This window comes from Phodopus roborovskii, unplaced genomic scaffold (assembly GCF_943737965.1).
Source record: "Phodopus roborovskii unplaced genomic scaffold, PHOROB, whole genome shotgun sequence".
Taxonomy (NCBI): Eukaryota; Metazoa; Chordata; class Mammalia; order Rodentia; family Cricetidae; genus Phodopus; species Phodopus roborovskii.
The window spans coordinates 8551027-8570597 of NW_026126410.1; positions in this window are offsets into that span (position 1 = coordinate 8551027).

Here is a 19571-nt window from a genome sequence, read left to right on the forward strand (position 1 = left end):
ATGGCACTAGGGAAATACTCAGAGATATAAAAGAATGAACCCAACTAACAATCTAAGAAATAGTGGAGAGGCTACCTTTAATGTCCTTTCATAATAATGAGATTGAAGACTACCTTATATGCCATCTAGCAGCTGATGGAAGCAAGAGCAGATACCCACGGCTAAACACTAGTCGAACTTTTGGAATCCAGTTATAGAGAGGGAGGAGTGATGAGCAAAGCAGTCAAGACCAGGCTGTAGAAATCCACAGAATCAGCTGACCTGAACAAGGGGAAGCTCATGGAGCCTAGTTTAACAACTGGGGCACCAGCATCATACTGATCCAGACTCCCTGAATGTGTGTGTTAGTTAGGAGGACTGGACAGTCTACGGGGCCTCTAGTAATGGATCAGTATTTATCTCTAGTATGGGAATGGACTCTGGGAGCCCATTCCACATAGAGGGATACTTTCTCAGCCTAGTAACATGGGGGAGGGCCTAGACCCTGCTCCAAATGATATGGCAGACTTTTAAGACTATCCATGGAAGGCCTCACCCTTCCTGGGGAGCAGAAAGAAGATGTACTGGGGTTTGTTGGTGATAGGGGAGCATGAGAGGGTGAGAAAACTGGGACTGACAAGTAAAACAACCTTGTTTTTAATTTAAATTAAAAAAAGAAAGAAAAAATGTATTTGGACATAGTTTCAAAGGGTACTTCATCTTATCACAGAGACTCTTGCTTAACCATCTTCATTGCTGCTCATTTATAGTATCCTGAACTTGGGAACTACCTATATGCTTATCACCAAATGGGTGGACAAAGAAAATGTATATTGACACAGTATTTAGCTTTAACTACAAAAACAAAACAAAACATAACATCCTGAGCAAGATGACCCAGATCAAGAAAGACAAATATGCTATGTATTCACTTATGTGTAGATATGAGCTATTAGGACAATGAAAACCTAGGTACAACCAATAGAAGCAAAGAGGGTAAGTATTGAGTAATGGACTAGGGGTGAACAAATAACTACCCCTAGGATAGAGAAATAGAATAGTTATGGATATATGGGTGTAATGGGAGGATTAAGTGTAGTGGAGGTAGGGAAGATAATACCTACACAATTCTCTGAACACTGAGAAGATGAATTGGTGTCTAGATAGCACCTTTACCCCTACATGTTAATATCTTAGGTACTGGAAGATACTGTGCATGATATCAAAGAAGTATTGTAAATATCAATCTAGCCATAAACCCTTTGATCTACAATGCTTGTATGTTAGTACAATGGTGACACAAAGTTTGTAGAAATAGCAATCAAAAGACATGGTTTTGAGCAGAGGGGCACACCTATCTATAATCCCAGCATTAAGGTGGCTGAGGCAGGAGAATCACAAGTTTGAGCAGAGACTTGGTTATATAGTGAGCTCTTCTCAAACCACACCTTCTAAAGAAAAAGCCAAATATAACAAAAGTCATGACTAAGGTTCATCATGAATATTACCTTAAACATGTATGTTCACTGGAGACAGCATAGTATTATATTCTTTATATGAGAAGAATTCTGAGCTTTCCCAACTATATTATACCTCTTAGTATATTAGAAGACCTAAAAGCTTTCCTAGCTAGAGGAGCAAACTCACTGCCAGTCTTAAAAAATGTCAAAGTACATCTTGACTCTTGTCAGGATTTAACACAGCTAGTGACTTGTAGTAAGAGCCGAAGGTAATTTAATGTAAAAAAAAACTAATCTAAGGATTTCAAGCATTGTGCTTACTTTGATGTTCCTGCTACTTAAACTGAGAAAAATAAAGCCTGAATTATAACACTGATATGATGAACTAATATTTTAAGTTCATTATTGAACTTCTAAGTGAGGAAGAAGTCTCCTTTCAAGTATTCCTTTGTTCAATGGCAATGAACCAAGACACTCAGGAGAGATGAAATAAATGTGAAATGCTACTAATTATGCTTTCATTCTGTTGCTACCACAACATTAACTCTGCAACCTGTGAATCAATGAGCAATCTTAATTCTCAAGTCTCATTATTTAAGAGACATATTTCATAGCATAGTTAATACTTCCACTGCATAAATTAAAGTCAAAACCTGCTGCAAAATAGCCACTATTCTAGATGTTCTTATTTGTATTTGTGATTTGTAAGGGACAGTAAACATATCTATATTAACATGAATTTGGAAAATGTTGATTTTATTTATTTATTTATTTATTTATTTATTTTTCTTATTTTACATATTGATCCCAGTTCCCTCTCCCTCTCTTCTTCCCTCCTTTTCTCCCTCCCTCCCATACCATCCCACCACGCTCCCATTCCCATTCCCCCATTCCACAGGGAGGGTGGTGCTTCCAGGAGGGGTCAACAAAAATCTGTCAAGTCATTTGGAGTAGGGACTAGGCCTTCCTTCCTGCCTCTAGATTATCCCTCCATGGGGAACATGCTCCAAAAGTCCTTTTGTGCACCAGGGATACATCCTGGTTCCACTGTCAGAGGTCCCTTATACTGCCCAGGCCTTCTAACTGAGACCCATGTTCAAGGGGTCTGAGTCGGTTCAATGCTGATTTCCCAACATAAATCCAGTCACACTGAATCTCTTAGATAGAAAGTGGGAGGTACCCTTGAACAAATTGGTACAGGAGACTGCTTCCTGAACATAACTCCAGGAGCACAGACACTGAAATCAACAATTAATAAATGGGACCTCCTCAAACTGAGAAGCTTCTTTAAGGCAAAGTACACAGTTGACAAGACCAAATAGCAGCCCACAGACTGGGAAAAGATCTTCACCAATCCTACCTCTGACAGAGAGCTGATCTCCAAAATATACAAAGAACTCAAGAAACTAGTCACCAAAACATCAAATAACCCTATTAAAAAATGGGGTATAGGACTGAAGGGAAAATGTTGATTTTAACCCTAATGAGTGAATTAGGGCCATAGGCATAAGAACTGTCTGCGCATGTAGTAGAAAGAACAAGACAATTATCAATAGAAGCAGAGTCTAAACATCAGACTGTATTGATATTATGTCAGCTATAATTCTTTAACAGAATGAGGAGATCATCTTATTAATGAGCTATCACATTGACCTTGAAAAGGAATCTTCTTCCAGTGGAGATGCTGTGACCATCATTGAAATGTCATCAAATAATTTGATCATTACATAAAGTTAGTTAATAAAGCAGCAGCAATGTTGGGGAACTAAGTTCTACTATGAGAAAAATTACTACAAACAACATTGTATAAGAGAGAGGAATACTTTGTGAAAAAAAGAGCTGATTGATGCAGCAATGCTTATCATTGTCTTAATTTCAATTGTCACAGCCACCCAAACCTACATCTATCATGTGTAACCATAACATCAAGGCACGATCGTCCCCAGTACAAACATTCTGTCCAGTTTACAATTAGCCCCTCCTTTTTTTAGAAACAAAGGATTTTTCCTTCCATTAACATATATTAGTTATGCAAATAATGGACTTATTATGACAATTTAGGACAGGTTACATTACTTTGCCTAGTCTTTCCACACCTTCTGCCTTCATATCTTCCCAAACAGTATCGTTTATTATTATTATAATTATTATTATTACTTTTCATATCAATCCCAGTTCCCCCTCCCTCCCTCTCTCCCATGCCCTCTGATCACCCTTTCATTCCATTACCCACCCCCAATCCACAGAGAGGGTGATACCTTTCAGGAGTGATCAACAAAATCTGTCAAGTCATTTGGAATAGGGACTAGGCCCTCCCTCCTGCCTCTAGGTTATGGGAGTGTCCCTTCATGGAGAATGTGCTCCTAAAGTCCTTTTGTGCACCAGGGATACATCCTTGTTCTACTGTCAGAGGTCTCTTAGACTGCCCAGGCCTTCTAACTGAGGTTCATGTTCAGGGGGTCTAAATAGGCTCAATGCTAGTTTCCCAGCTATCAGTTTGGGGTCCAATTATCTCCCCCTTGTTCAGGTCAGCTGTCTCTGTAGGTTTCTGTAGCTTGGTCTTGTCCCCATTTTCTTATCACTTCTCCCTCTCTACATCTGGATTCCAGTTTGGCTCAGTGTTTAGCTGTGGGTGTCTGTTTCTGTTTCCATCAGCTAATAGTGTCTTTTTTTACTTGGGTATATTTTTAAAAATAGTTATTTATTTAATCTTATGTGTTTGGGTACCTGAGTTTATGTCTGTGAACCATACCCATGCAAGTGTCTGAGAAGGTCAGATAGGAGGTCAGAGTCCCTTGAACTGGAGTTAGAAAAATAGTTATGAACTGCCAGGTGAGTTCTAGGAATCAAGCCCCAGTCCTCTGCACAAACAAGTGTTATTAACCAATGAGCCATCTCTCCTTTCCTGTAATATCTTTTAAAATTAAAGATTCTACCTTTGATGTAAAACACGCAATGCTTGTGTTTCTGAGTCTGGCTTATTTAAGTTAACAAGGTCATTTCCAGTTCTATATATTCCATGAATAATATTTTTCTGTGTCATAGATGAATAATATTACTCTGTGTATGTTTATTACATTTTCTTTTTCCATTTACCCATCAATGTGAACAGATTAATTTCCTAACTTTGTTAACATAGCTTCTCTATTGCATAAAGGCTTTGACTCATTTTGGTATATACCTGAGTGACATATATGAGTTATGACTAAATTTTATTTCTTAAATAAATACAGATTTCCACATTGGATGGGTTAATTGACATCTCTTAAGCATTGTTTTAGGATTTCTTTTCTCTCCAGGCTTTGATGTTTATTGTAAGGTCATGAGTCATTTTTTATTTATTTCTTTATTATTTTTTCTTATTTTACATATTGATCCCAGTTCCTTCTCCCTCCGTCTCTCTAATGCCCCCTCCCTTCCCATTTCCCACCCATGACTCATGAAGAGGGAGGGCCTAGACCCTACTCATGAGTCATTTTTTTTTTTTCCTTGGAGGTGCAAACAGGTCATATCAGAAAAGCTGTTTGGTGGCTCAGCCATCTCTTACATTTTTGCAAGTTTATAGCTATGACCACTGTCAGGCTGAGTTCTTACCAGTGTTTTCTTTTCTTTCTTTTTTTTAAATATATATTTATTTTATATAACAAGTCCATTTAAGTGAAAACAAACATTTATAGACAATATTTGGGAATTTGGGCGTCGTTCTTTCCAAACTACTTCCTGCTGGTAAGGGGTGCTGTCATGGGGGATTTGAAGAAGATGCAGAAATTATGGCTATAGTCCGTAAGGCTGCTTTGTCCAGCTGTTTTGAATGTAGAATCACCTGGTACTCTGTTTCAGGCGGTCTGGCTTGATCAAACCACATTAGTCTTACCAGTGTTTTCTATATGCAAATGTTTCAAGTGAAGTACTAGTCCTCAGGCTGCCCCTACCAGGGAAGACTATGAACAGCTCTGTTCAACTCCACTGAGTATGAAAGACACCCTTCTAGTATACCTCAGGATCTGAGAAATGAAGCAGTGGTTACATTTAAACCAAATATTTCTGTAATCCTGACAATGTACAAATTAGTTCCACAAAAGCAATGTACACTGTGCTGGAGAAGAGGCACAAGCACTGAGAAATGATGGTTGCCATGGACACAGTCATCTCTGTTGAGCCTTCAGGTCATACCCACACATAGCTCATCTTGTTCCTGTTGCCACAAGTCAGGCTTGCATTCCCAAATGAAAACAGTCTCTCTTTTTATCTACAGCACAGCCCACTTCTCATCACACAGAACTGCAATTCTGAAACTATGTCCTTCACAACTCATTTTCTGGTTCCACACTGATTCTCAGCATGATCACTCACCCCAACAGTGAAGAGGAGAGGGCTTTGAAATATTTAAATGATGGTTCTTCCCTTCTGTATTGCCAAAATGATTATCTGTAATACCTTTCAAGATTATTTTGTACCCTTAATACTAGTGAATAACCGATGGTAGTCTGCAATATCTGTTTGCTACAAGATCATAGATCTTAAATATATTTTTTATAGCATGTTGAATTGTATATCTGTGGAATTTACTGATCCCTTCCTTTTCTGTTTTGTTTAAATCCTCACTGAGGTTGATCTTTTCCTTTTCCTGTCATGTAGCCTACTGGCTAAGGTTTGCATCCTTTGTTTCGTTAGCAGTCTTAAACTTGAGCATTTGGGGAGACGATTTGTATGTTTTTATTGTATACTGTTGCTCTACTGTGTGTCCCAGGCCACTCACTTCTTACAACTCTGAAATGTTTTGTTTTAGAATTATAATGCTGTAGCAAAGTGACGGGTATTTCTTAATTGACATCTTATGCCTTGCATTTAGTGTTAAGCATGTACATATTGGATATAATTAAGTTTCAAATAGATGCCATTAGTTTTCCAATCATACTTGCCATTTCTGTCATTCCTACTGTGCATTTTTGGGGGATTCTGGCAATCTAAAACAAAACATAGAAAATGTGGCTTATCATATTATGTTGGAAAATAAGTGGAACAGATGCTAAATCATAAAAAGACCAATTAAATGCATTTGTTTTAGATTCCACATTCTCAAAAAAAAAAAAAAAAAGCAAATACTATAATGGCTATATCTTGATCAGTAGTTTTCAAGTTGGGTCACAACCCCTGTGGGCGAGTGTCAAATGACTCTTTCACAGGGTCATATATCAGATTTAAAGCATGGGAATTAAGATCCATTGGACTCAGTATAAGTTAAGTGAGGTTTTTTTTGGGGGGGATAATTCACTTACACGTGAAACAGATGACTGTTGTGGATTCCCACTCCAAGGATGCCACCTGGATGCTTTCCAAAACCTGACCAGGAAGCAAGAGAGCAAGCTAGGTCAGTGCAACAGGTATGGGTAGATTGTATATCTCACTACATCAGATATCCTGTATATCAGATATTTATACTATGATTTATTACAGTAGAAAAATTACAGTATAGAAATAATGACAAAATGAAAATAGTTTTATGATTGGAGGTCACCACACAGAAAGTTCTGTATTGAAGGTCACAGCATTGGGAATGTGGAGAACCACTGATATTGATTAATGGGGTTATTCTTAAAACAAAACAAAAACACTAATCAAAAGAAGGTACAGAAAATAGAAATATAAACATGAAAATCTTCTATAGTCTTCAAATAGTCAAACACCATTCGATACGGAAATAACACATTATTAGCCTTTATTTCAAGAGAGCCACATGTCACATGTGACAGGTGAACAGCTTAGGTGTGTTACAGCAGTAGGTTAGGTTACTAGCATACCAAAGGAATTTTCATGGAGCAACATGTGAAAACAGGTTTACTAAACCTTCCTAAGGGAGAGTAAAAGAGGGCTTGGGACTGAGGGCAACAATAAGAGACTGCACTACAATCTGTGCCATGAATGGGGCTAAGGCCTAGAGATTGAAATAAAGACAAGACAGTGGTTCATTTGTTCAATGGCAATGGAACTCCAAATGCCGAATGCCATTTATTGAGGGTAAAGAATGGGCTTCAATATCGATTTACAGCACAGTGGAAAATTACAGGAATTTTAGGCTTAGCTCCTCCCTATGAGGTATGTGTTGTCATGAGGTGTGTTGTCACGAGGTGTGTGTCACAAGGTGTGTGTCATCAAAACGGGAAGAGTACCAACAAAAGCCTTGGGGCAAGGAGTTCTGGCCAACAGCTTCAGGCTTGCTCAAGGTGCCTCGGGGGTCCATGCAGGGCCCTACATAAACCCTTACGGTGTTGAATACAGCAGAAGCAAGTGTAACATACCTTTACACAATTAAAGTGATATTTCACAGCATAAATAAATATAATGTATCTTTACATAGTTACACAACAAAAGGAATAGCCTTGAAATTATTGGTCCAGGAGGAAACTTTCTGAATAGAATACTATTATCACAGGTATTAAGATCAACATTTAATAAATGAAACTGAAAAGTTTCTTACTGCAGAGGACTAGGGCTTCTCTCCTGTCTCTAGGTTAAGGCAGTTATCCCCACATGGGGGATGTGTTCCCAAGGTCCTTTTGTGCACCAGGGATACATCCTGGCTCCACTGTCTAAGGTCCCTTTGACTGCTCAGTCCTTCTGGCTCTGAGACACATATTAAAGGGGGCTTGAGTCAATCCCATGCTGGCTTCCTAGCTATCAGTCTGGGGGCCCATTAGCTCCTTCTTGTTCAGGCCAGCTGTCTCTATGTGTTTCTGCCACCTGGTCTTGTCCTCTCTGCATCTGGTTTCTATTGGACTCAGTGTTTATGTATAGGTGTTTGCTTCTGTTTCAAACATATATTAGATGAGGGCTCCATGGATAAGTTAGTTGTTGATCTCGTTATTCGAGAAAGGAATTTATGGTCTTCCTTCCAGGGAGGCTCAAATTGTTAGTTGGCAGCAGTCTTGTAGTTCTCTAGACCTTTCTTTGTATTTAATTTTCTCTTCAAACCAATATTGGCTCCCTCTTTTATGTTCTCTCTCTCTCTCTCTCTCTCTCTCTCTCTCTCTCTCTCTGTTTCTCTCTCTCCTGTCTTCTATTCCTACCCGGACCAAATCTTCCTAGCCACACATGTTTTCCTATATTTCTATTTTCCTAGTCACACACTGCCCCTCCTTTCTTGTGAGTCAGCAGGTGGTGAATAGGGTCCTTAGGAAACAAAGAGATAACTGTACCTCCGGTTTGTCCAGACAAGATTAATTAGCACACCCTGAGGCTCTAAGATCTGTTGACCCTAATAGTGAGACCATCCAGCCTCAAAGTGTCACATACTCAATGGACAGAGGGTCCCACCCCCTCCCTAATCTTGTGGGTTTTGCCTTTAAAAACACCTGTGCCCAGGGGATGGGCTTTCTCTAGCGTGTTTGCTAAAGGAGCCTGTTTGCCCAAACATTTCCTGTTCATTAAAGCCTCTTGCATGTTGCAGCACCTGGACTGGACATTGAGTTCTTGGGGGTACCGATCAAAACTGGGACACTCCTCATTCTGAGGGTCTTACTATATATATATATATATATAATCTCCAGAGAAGAGAATAGTTGTCCTAAGTCAGGGATGGTGAGGAACATAGGAGATACAGAAAGACTGGTTAGTGGGTGCAAAATATATTTGGGTAGAAGAAATAAATTCTGAAATTCCATGTCATAATACAATAACTAAAGGCTATTGAATGCTCCAAGCACAATAAAATTACACACACACACACACACACACACACACATACACACAGAGTAGCAAAATGCAAATTACATCGTTGTAAAATGTGGGTACCCATAAAGATGGCTGCATTTCATCTTGGCACAAGGACAGAGTTAAAAGCTGTCAGCAAGTCCCAAGACATAAAAGTCAAAGTTGTGGCTACAGAAGAATGTTTTGGCCATCTTAGTCTAAATAACAAAAGGCCTGAATCTGAACTATGGTCGCTCCTGACTGTCAAGGCTAAGGAAGGAGAAGTTGAATCTGAGGTATGGCTACTCCTGACCTCAAGGCTAGGGAACAAGAAGTTAGAGCTAAGGTATGGTTATTGAACCCTTGGAATGAGTGAGGAAAAAAAATCTGTTTGTTCTATATACATGATATTGTGTTTCACGTTTTGGTTAAGGTATATGAGAGTGGTGAAAAATAAACTCATGGCATTTCAGTATTGACTGTTTTGCCCCTCAGACCTTTATTGTCTCTCCCTCTTTCTTTATTATAGACTCCCCCACTAAGGCACAGACTTGGGACTGCTCATCTGGCTCTGATTGCAGCCCTGCAAAGACCTGTCCTGACAATAAATCATAGACATACATACATACATACCTACATCATATAATACCCCATATCTTTGTAATAGTATTATATATTGGTTTAAAAAACTTAAAGCAATTGGTATCAAAAATTATTTCTCAATCTTCAGCTAAAAGAAAATTTCTATGTTAAAATTTCCTATTATCTGCATTGTTTAAAATCTAGTAAAATTATATTTCTTTTAAGTTACCTGGAAAACATAAATCATGGGTTTTGGTGCCATGTAAATGGTTTTCCTCCTGAATAAAAATACTTACTGGTTATGATTTCCTGTTATCTGTAAGTTTATTGTGTCCTTTATGTTTTCTATGTCCACTCTAATGGAAAAGGAGAAAACAGCTAAATTGTATTCAGAGAGAGACAAAAATCTCTGCTGAATGCAAACTATTCATAGGTGAAGATTATTTATGTTGTTAAATCTTAATTTCTAAAGGCGTGTCTCATTTTTTTCTCCTCAGCGTTTTTGTATTAACTTTTCTAAATCTATTATAGAGTAAATAATTTTTCCAAGGTGACAAAGAGCAGAATGCAAGCCCTGACATCTACATCATATGACTTTCCAAGTGAGTTCTTACCTATCATCCTCCCCTGCCATCTTAACATTCTTAAAATTATTATATTGTAATCAGTACACTATTTTTTCTCAAGTATTTTTTTATAAAGTTAAGACATAGTTCTGAGCACTGTGATCCTATTTTTTCCTTAACATCATCATTATTAAATGTATGCATAGGTATGCCCATAATGTATGTTTAAGGGCATACATGCTAATGTGTGTCTGTAGAGGTCAAAGAACAACTACATACACTTATTTCTCTTTTCCCATATAATGTAGCTTCCATTAACCAAACTCAGGTCATCAGTTTCACATGGCGAGTATCTTTGCCCTTTGAGCCATTTAATTGGAGGAAAGATTGACCAAATACAGGACTGTTCTTAGAATACACATTTAATCCACCGAGTGATACAAATCAGTGTGGGGCATCATTCATGTTAACCATCATTAAACACTTGTAGACTCTCAAAAGTCATAGTGTACAGCCTTCTTTGCAATTATAACAGGGAAATGAACCACTGAGTAAATCTTTAATGTCTGTCTCACACATCAAATTCAATAAAGGGACACACTTGAAAAAAAAGTCATATTTTGGTACTGTAAAATAAATGGAGAAAAAGAAATATCAGCATTTCAGGAAATGTAGTAAAATATTACTTTGTATTTTGCTTATAAATGTGTCTGAATCTTTTGTTATCTATTATTAATAGTAATGCAGAAAACCTCTAAATTTCTATACTTACAACTGGGATAGACAAAATGTAAATTAATTTTCCTTTTTCAGTTTAATGGGGGATGTCCTTCTGTATGTATGTTTCCCATATTGATTTATGAATAAAACACTGATTGGCCAGTAGCCAGGTAGAAAGTAGGTGGTACTACAAGATGAGGAGAATTCTAGAGAGAGGCAGAGAGAGGTTTCGAGAGAGACGCCATGTATCCAAGGAAGGATTAACAGGTCTGGACCCTTCTCTAGTAAGATACTTAGATTAATAGAAATGGGTTAATAATTAAGAGAGAGCTAGCAAATCATAAGCCTGCACTATTGGCCAAACAGTTCATAATTACTATATTTCTGTGTGCTTATTTGGGAATAATAAGCCATGGGACAAGGTTGAAAAGAAACTCCAGCTAAAATATTTGTTGACTTTACAGATTAACAAGTTTTACTCTTCATGGATGTCAAATACTAAAAAACAAGTTTGGAGGTATGAAAGCATTGCAAACATTATAGAAGGTAGAAAAGACATTTCTGTCTCTGAGTATAAGATAAACTCTGAAAGAAATGTAATTGAATTGACCATCAAAACCAGAAAAGATCTGACAGGTCTGAGGTCTGTTGTTTTGTTTTTATGCTTGGGAGGAGCACAGCTCCTAAGTGAGCTATATTAACAATGACACTATGTTTCAGAAGTTAAAATAGTAGAAAATGAGCTTAGTTAAATAAGTGACATCCAAATCCATCTGTCATATAGAGAAGTAAAATGATGACAAGTGAGTAACTCTTCTCTAGAGATGTCAACAGCAGGTAACAAATTAACAGAAATTCCTAAAGTCTCTTCTTAATGAACTAAAAAATAACTCTCAGTAAGCTAGAGAATGACACCAGAGATTAAATATATTTTCTTTGTTGTTTGGTGTATGGGACTCTCTCAAGAGACCATAGTCATGCAGAGCTGGAGAGATGTCACAGAAGATAAAAGCACACCCTGCTTTCACTAAGAACCCAAATTCCTTTCCTGTATGTACATTGAGCAGCTCACAACCAACAGTAACTTCAGGAGGAAACCTATGCCTCTGGCCTCCAAAACCACATACTCCAACATGCACACAAATGTATACACACACACACACACACACACACACACAGAGAGAGAGAGAGAGAGAGAGAGAGAGAGAGAGAGAGAGAGAAAGAGAGAGAGAGAGGAGAGATAGAGGAGTGTGAGAGAGAAGGAATGAACTATATTTATATGTAAAAGTAAATCTTGAAACTAGTTAAAAATCAAATCAAAGTAAAATATAACCAACAGATAACAAAAAATTACAACATTTACAGGATAAATAGATGATGTAACACTGTTGCCAAAATGTTTGTTTAACATGGGTTTGCTTACAATTTTGGCAACAGACTATATCAATTGATATAATGGCACTGAATTTATAAGTTCACAAGCCTGGGTGATTTTCTACCAGTTTGCTTTGATGAATTAAATTAAAATTATTGCTTTATATTGTATGAAATTGATTTAAGTATTTTTTTCTATTCAACACATAGAAAATTATCCAAATGCTTTTGGAGATTATTGAATGAATTCAGATTTATTATATAATAGCTGGTCTTTTGCTCATACACATATCTTGCTGTGAAATCCACAGATCATCACAATCATTGATGCTTAAAGAAATGTATTTGGAGATGAATATAGAAGTCTTTTAAAATAAACACTAGTGAGATCTCTGCGGGTGCACTCTGAGTTCCCGACAACAAGATCCTTGGCACCCAAATCATGGCCTCTGCTAAAGAAAGAGGCCTCAGATGGAGAGTTCCAGTTTGAACTGAGATCTGACTATCCTGCAAAACCTTCCAAAGTTTCAGCTCAGCCTTTGTCTTCTTCTGCCTGCCATTGGCTAGAGCCATTGGCTAGTGGCATCTTCTACAGCCCTGACACCATCCTTGAGTCCCTGTCTAGAGAGACCTCCTAGAGAGCTTGGAGCACACAGAGCCACAGATATTGAAATTCTGACCCACATAAGCCCACTGGGGAAGTACCATAGAGAGAAGGGGAGACCCCACCAACACCTCCTGGAATAAGCTATGGAAAGACAGCAATACAAGAAAACACATAACAAGAGAAAGACAAGCATGACACCACCAGAATATAGGGAATCTACACCAACTAGAACACAACACAACAAAGCGGAGAAAACAGAAGGGAACGACTTAAAAATTACTATCATAAAAATGATAGAGGACCTCAAAGAAGATGTGAGAAAATCCCTCAAAGAAATGGAGGAAAAAACCAACAAAAAAGTGGAAGAAATGAACAAATTCCTTAAGGAAAGTACAAAAAGCCAAGAAAAAACAATTAAGCAGGTAAAGGAAATGATTCAAGACTTGAAAACTGAAATAGACAAAATAAAGGCAACACAAACTGAAGGAATGCTGGAAATACAAAAACTGGGCAACAAAAGCGGGAACTAAAGACACAAGCATAACCAACAGAATTGAAGAGATGGAAGAGAGATTCTCAGGTGCAGAAGATAAACTAGAAGAAATAGATTCATTGACCAAAGAAAATCATAAATCCAACAAATCCTTAACAGAAAACATCCAGGAAATGTGGGACACCATGTGAAGGCCAAATCTAAGAATAATAGGCATAGAGGAAGCTCAAAGGTGCCGATAACATATTCAACAAAATCATCGAGGAAAACTTTCCCAATCTGAAGAAGGACTTGCCAAGGAAAGTACAAGAAGCACACAGAACACCAAATAGGCTGGACCAAAGAAAAAAGAGCCCTCAACATATAATAATCAAAACACCTATCATAAAGACTAAAGAAAGAATATTAAGAGCAGCAAAGGAAAAAGGACAGGTAACATATAAAGGCAGATCTATCAAAATTACACCTGACTTCTCCATGGAAATCCTCAAGGCCAGAAGGTCCTGGATCAATGTTCTAAAAAGTATTAAGAGAACACGGATGCCAGCCTAGGCTACTATATCCAGCAAAACTCTCAATCAATATAGATGGAGAGAACAAGATATTCAATGACAAAACCAGATTTTCCCAATATGTATCTACAAATCCAGCCCTACAGAAAGTATTGGAAGGAAAATTCCAACCCAAGGAAGGTAACTACGCCCACAAAAATGTAGGCAACAGATAATCCAACTACACCAGAAACCTAGGGTGAAGCAGAACAAATATATTCACAATACCACTGCCAACAACAAACCTAAAGCAAACAAGCATCAACAATCAATGGACCTTACTCACCCTCAACATTAATGGTCTTAACTCACCTATAAAAAGACACAGGCTAAGGATTTCTGCATCATCTTAGAATCCCCCATGATAGCGCCCCTTATGAGCAGGAAGTAGTTTGGAAAGAAAGACGCCCAAATTCCCCAATATTGTCTATAAATGTTCGTTTTCATTTAAATGGACTTGGTTATATATATATATATATATATATATATATATATATATATATATATATATACATACATACATACATATATATTATAAGACACAGTCTAACAGAATGGATACAAAAACCCAATCCATTCTTCTGCTGCATACAAGAAACTCATCTAAGCTTCAAAGATAGACATTACCTCGGGGTAAAGGGTTGGGAAAAGATTTTCCAATCAAATGGAATTAAGAAGCAGGCAGTCATAGCTATCCTAATATCTATCAAGTTAGACTTCAAACCAAAATTAGTCAAAAGAGATGAAGACGGTCATTTCATATTCATCGCAGGTGAAATCCATAAACACAAAGTCTCAGTTCTGAACATCTATGCCCCTAGTACAAAGGGACCCACATTTGGAAAAGAAAAGCTAATAAAACTCAAAGCTCATATAAAACCGCACACACTTATAGTGGGAGACTTCAATACACCACTCTCAACACTAGACAGGACCACAAATCAGAAACTCAACAAAGAAACAAAAGAACTAACAGAAGTTATGTCTCAACTGGGGTCAACAGACATCTATACAACATTCCATCCAAAGACAAAAGAATATACCTTCTTCTCTGCTCCACATAGAACTTTCTCTAAAATCGACCACATACTTGGTAACATAGCAAACCTCAGCAGATATAAGAGAATAGGAATAGTCCCCTGTACTTTATCAGACCACCATTCTCTAAAATTGGAATTCAACAACACAAATAGCAGAAAACCTGCAAATTCATGGAAACTGAACAATGTGCAATTACACCACTCCTGGGTCAAAGAAGAAATAAATAAATAAATTAAGGACTTTCTAATATTCAACGAGAATGAGGACACAACATATCTGAACTTATGGGATACCTTAAAAGCAGTACTATGAGGGAAGTTCATTGTACTAAGTGCCCATATGAAGAAATCAGAGGATAGTCACATAAAAGTATTAACAGTGCAACTGAAAGCCTTCTAACAGAGAGAAGCGAACTCACCCGGTAGGAGTCGACGCCAGGAAATAATCAACTTGAGGGCTGAAATCAACAAAATAGAAACCAGGAAAACAATACAAAAAATCAATGCAACAAAGAGTTGGTTTTTTGAGAAAATCAACAAGATAGACAAACCTTTATCCAAATTAACGAAAAAGCAGAGACAGAACATGCAAATTAACAAAATCAGAAATGAAATGGGGAACATAACATTGGACACAGAGGAAATCTGACAATTTTCATGACATACTTTGAATATCTGTATTCCACAAAAATTGAAAATTCAAAGGAAATGGACAAATTTCTGGATAACTATCACTTACCAAAATTAAATCAAGAACAAACAACTTAAATAGACCTATAACCCGCAATGAAATAGAAGCAGTCATCGAAAGCCTTCCAACCAAAAAAAGTTCAGGTCCAGATCGATTCAGTGCAGAATTCTACCAGACATTCAAGAAAAGTAATATCACTACTCCTCATAATGTTCCACAAGATAGAAACAGAAGGTTTATTGTCAAACTCTTTATATGAGGCCAAAATAACCTTCGTACCCAAGCCTCACAAAGCCACAACTAAGAAAGAAAACTACAGACCAATATCCCTGATGAACATAGATGCAAAAATACTCAATAAAATACTAGCAAACCGAATTCAAGAATACATCAGAGAAATCATCCACCATGACAAAGTAGGCTTCATACCTGGAATGCAGGGATGCTTTAACATATGAAATTCTATCAACCAGATCTACAATGTAAACAAACAGAAAAAGAAAAACCATATGATTGTCTCCCTAGATGCTGAAAAAGCCTTCGACAAAATTCAAAACCCTTTCATGATAAAGGTCTTGGAGAGGTCAGGGATAACAGGAACATACCTAAACATAACAAGAGCCATATACAAAAAACCAACTGCCAACATCAAACTGAATGGAGAGAAACTTAAGCCAATTCCTCTAAAATCAGGAACAAGACAAGGCTGTCCTCTCTCTCCATATATCTTCAATATCGTACTAGAAGTTCTAGCTAATGCTATAAGACAACAAATGGAGTTCAAGGGGATCCAAATTGGAAATGAAGAAATCAAACTGTCTCTATTTGCAGATGATATGATAGTTTACATAAGCGACCCAATAAACTCTATCAGGGAACTCCTACGGCTGATAAACACTTTCAGCAAACTAGCAGGATACAAGATAAACTCAAAAAAAATCAGTAGCCCTACTTTTTTCAGATGACAAAGAGACAGAAATAAATAAGAGAAACATCACCCTTTACAATAGCCACAAGCAACATAAAGTATCTTGGTGTAATGCTTACCAAAGAAGTAAAAGACCTATATAAGAACTTTGTGGCTCTAAAGAAAGAAATTAAAGAAGATACCTGAAAATTGTAAGATCTCCCATGCTCTTGGATAGGTAAGATAAACATAGTAAAAATGGCAATCTTGCCAAAAGCAATCTACAGATTCAATGCAATCCCTCACCACAATTCTCCACCAACCTTGAAAGGATAATAATCAACTTTATATGGAAAAACAAAAGACCCAGGATAGACAAAACAACCCTATATAATAAAAGAACTTCAGGAGGCATCACCATTCCTGACTTTAAGCTTTACTACAGAGCTATAGTTCTGAAAACAGCCTGGTATTGGCATAAAAATAGAAAGGTAGACCAATGGAATCTAATTGAAAATCCTGATATTAATCCACGCACCTATGAACACCTGATTTTTGACAAAACAGCTAAAATTATACAAAGGAGTGAGGACAGCATCTTCAACAAATGGTGCTGGCACCATTGGATGAGGGTGTGTAGAAGACTGCAGATAGTCCTATGTCTGTCGCCATGGACAAAACTCAAGTCCAGATGGATCAACGACCTCAACATCAATCCAGCCACATTGAACCTCTTAGAAGAGAAAGTAGGAGGTACCCTTGAACAAATTGGTATAGGAGACTGCTTCCTGAACATAACTCCAGGGGCACAGACACTGAGAGAAACAATTAATAAATGGGACCTCTACAAACTTAGAAGCTTCTGTAAAGCAAAGGACACAGTGGACAAGACCAAAAGGCAGCCCATAGACTGGGAAAAGATTTTCACCAATCCTGTATCCAACAAAGGGGTGATCTCCAAAATATACAAAGAATTCAAGAAACTAGTCAACAAAACACCAAATAACCCTATTAAAAATGGGGTACAGAACTGAAGAAAGAATTCTCAATAGAGGAAATCAAAAAGGTTGAAAGACACTTAAGAAAATGCTCCACATCCTTAGCTATCAGGAAATGCAAATCAAAACAACTTTGAGATACCATCTTACTCTTGCCAGAATGGCTAAAATTATAAACACCAATGATGACTCATGTTGGAGAGGATGTGGAGAAAGGGGAGCACTCCTCCACTGCTGGTGGGAGTGCAAACTCATACAGCCATTTTGGAGATCAGTATGGCAGTTCCTCAGGAAAATGGGAATTAGTTTACCACAGGACCCGGCAATCCCCCTCTTAGGCATATACCCAAAGGATTCACATCCATGCATCAAAAACATCTGTTCAACTATGTTCATAGCAGCACTATTAGTAATAGCAAAAACCTGGAAACAACCTGGATGCCCCTCAATTGAAGAATGGTTAATGAAGATGTGGCACATCTACACAATTGAATACTACTCTGCAGAACAAAAATAATGGTATCTTGAAATTCGCAGGCAAGTTGATGGCACTTGAAGAACCTGTCCTGAATGAGGTAACCCATTCACAAAAAACGGAACATAGTATGTACTCACTCATATATTGATTTTAGACACAGAGCAAAGGATCACCAGCCTACAATTCACACCACCAGAGGAACTAGGATAAAAAATTCTAAGTGATTCATCTAAAGTCCCTCACAGAACTGGGAAGGGACAAGTCCCCCAGAGCTCAGGGGAAGTGGGGGGGGCAGTGAATGGAGAGAGAAGTAGGAGAAAATGAGGGGAGGAAAGGAAAACATGTGCAACCATGCAACCAGGACCAGGAAGATTGAGCCTGGTTAGGATTAGAAGACAGGAAAGAGAGAGAGAGAGAGAGAGAGAGAGAGAGAGAGAGAGAGAGAGAGAGAGACAGAGAGAGACAGAGAGAGACAGAGAGAGACAGAGAGAGACAGAGAGAGACAGAACATAAAAGAGGAAGCCAATATTGGTTTGAAGATAAAATTGAACACAAAGAAAGGTTTAGAGAACTACAATACTGCTGCCAACAAACAATTTTAGCTTCCATGGAAAGACTATCATAAATGCCCTTCCCGGAAAGTGAGATTGTCAACTAACTTATCCATGAAGCCCTCAACTAATGCCTGTTCGAAACAGGAGCAAACACCCATACATAAACACTGAGTTGAAGTAGAACCCAGATGCACATGGAGAGGACAAGACCAGTCTGCAGAAACACATACAGTCAGCTTACCTGAACAAGGAGGAGCTAACAGGCCACCAGACTGATAGCTGGGAAGCCAGCATGGGACTGACTCAGTCCCCCCTGAATATGGATCTCAGCCAGAAGGACTGAGCAGTCTAAGGGACCTCAGACAGTGAAGCCAGGATGTATCCCTGGTGCACAAATGACTTGTGAACACATCCCCCATGGAGGGATAACTGCCTTAATCTAGAGATACGAGAGAAGCCCTAGTCCCTACTCCATATGACCTGTCAGACCTACATGACCCCAACTGGATGGCATTCCCCTACATATGGAATTGGGGTGGGGGGATGGGAGGGTAGGGTGATTAGAGTGCATGTGAGAGGGCAGAGAGGTAAAAGGGAGGGAAGGAGGGAGGGAGGGAGGAATGGAAGGAGAGAAGAAGGGAGGGAGGTGGAGGGATCTGGGATGGACATATAAAATAATAAATTATATTAAAAAATGCTTTGACTCCAAAATTTGAGTTCAAGGACAAATTACTGGGGAAAAGGATTTCTATTTTTGTTTCTACAGAAAATGAAAAGCTGTGGATTCCTTCCAGTCTAATGGGGTTTGATCAAGCCAGACCGCCTGAAACAGAGTACCAGGTGATCCTACATTCAAAACAGCTGGACAAAGCAGCCTTACAG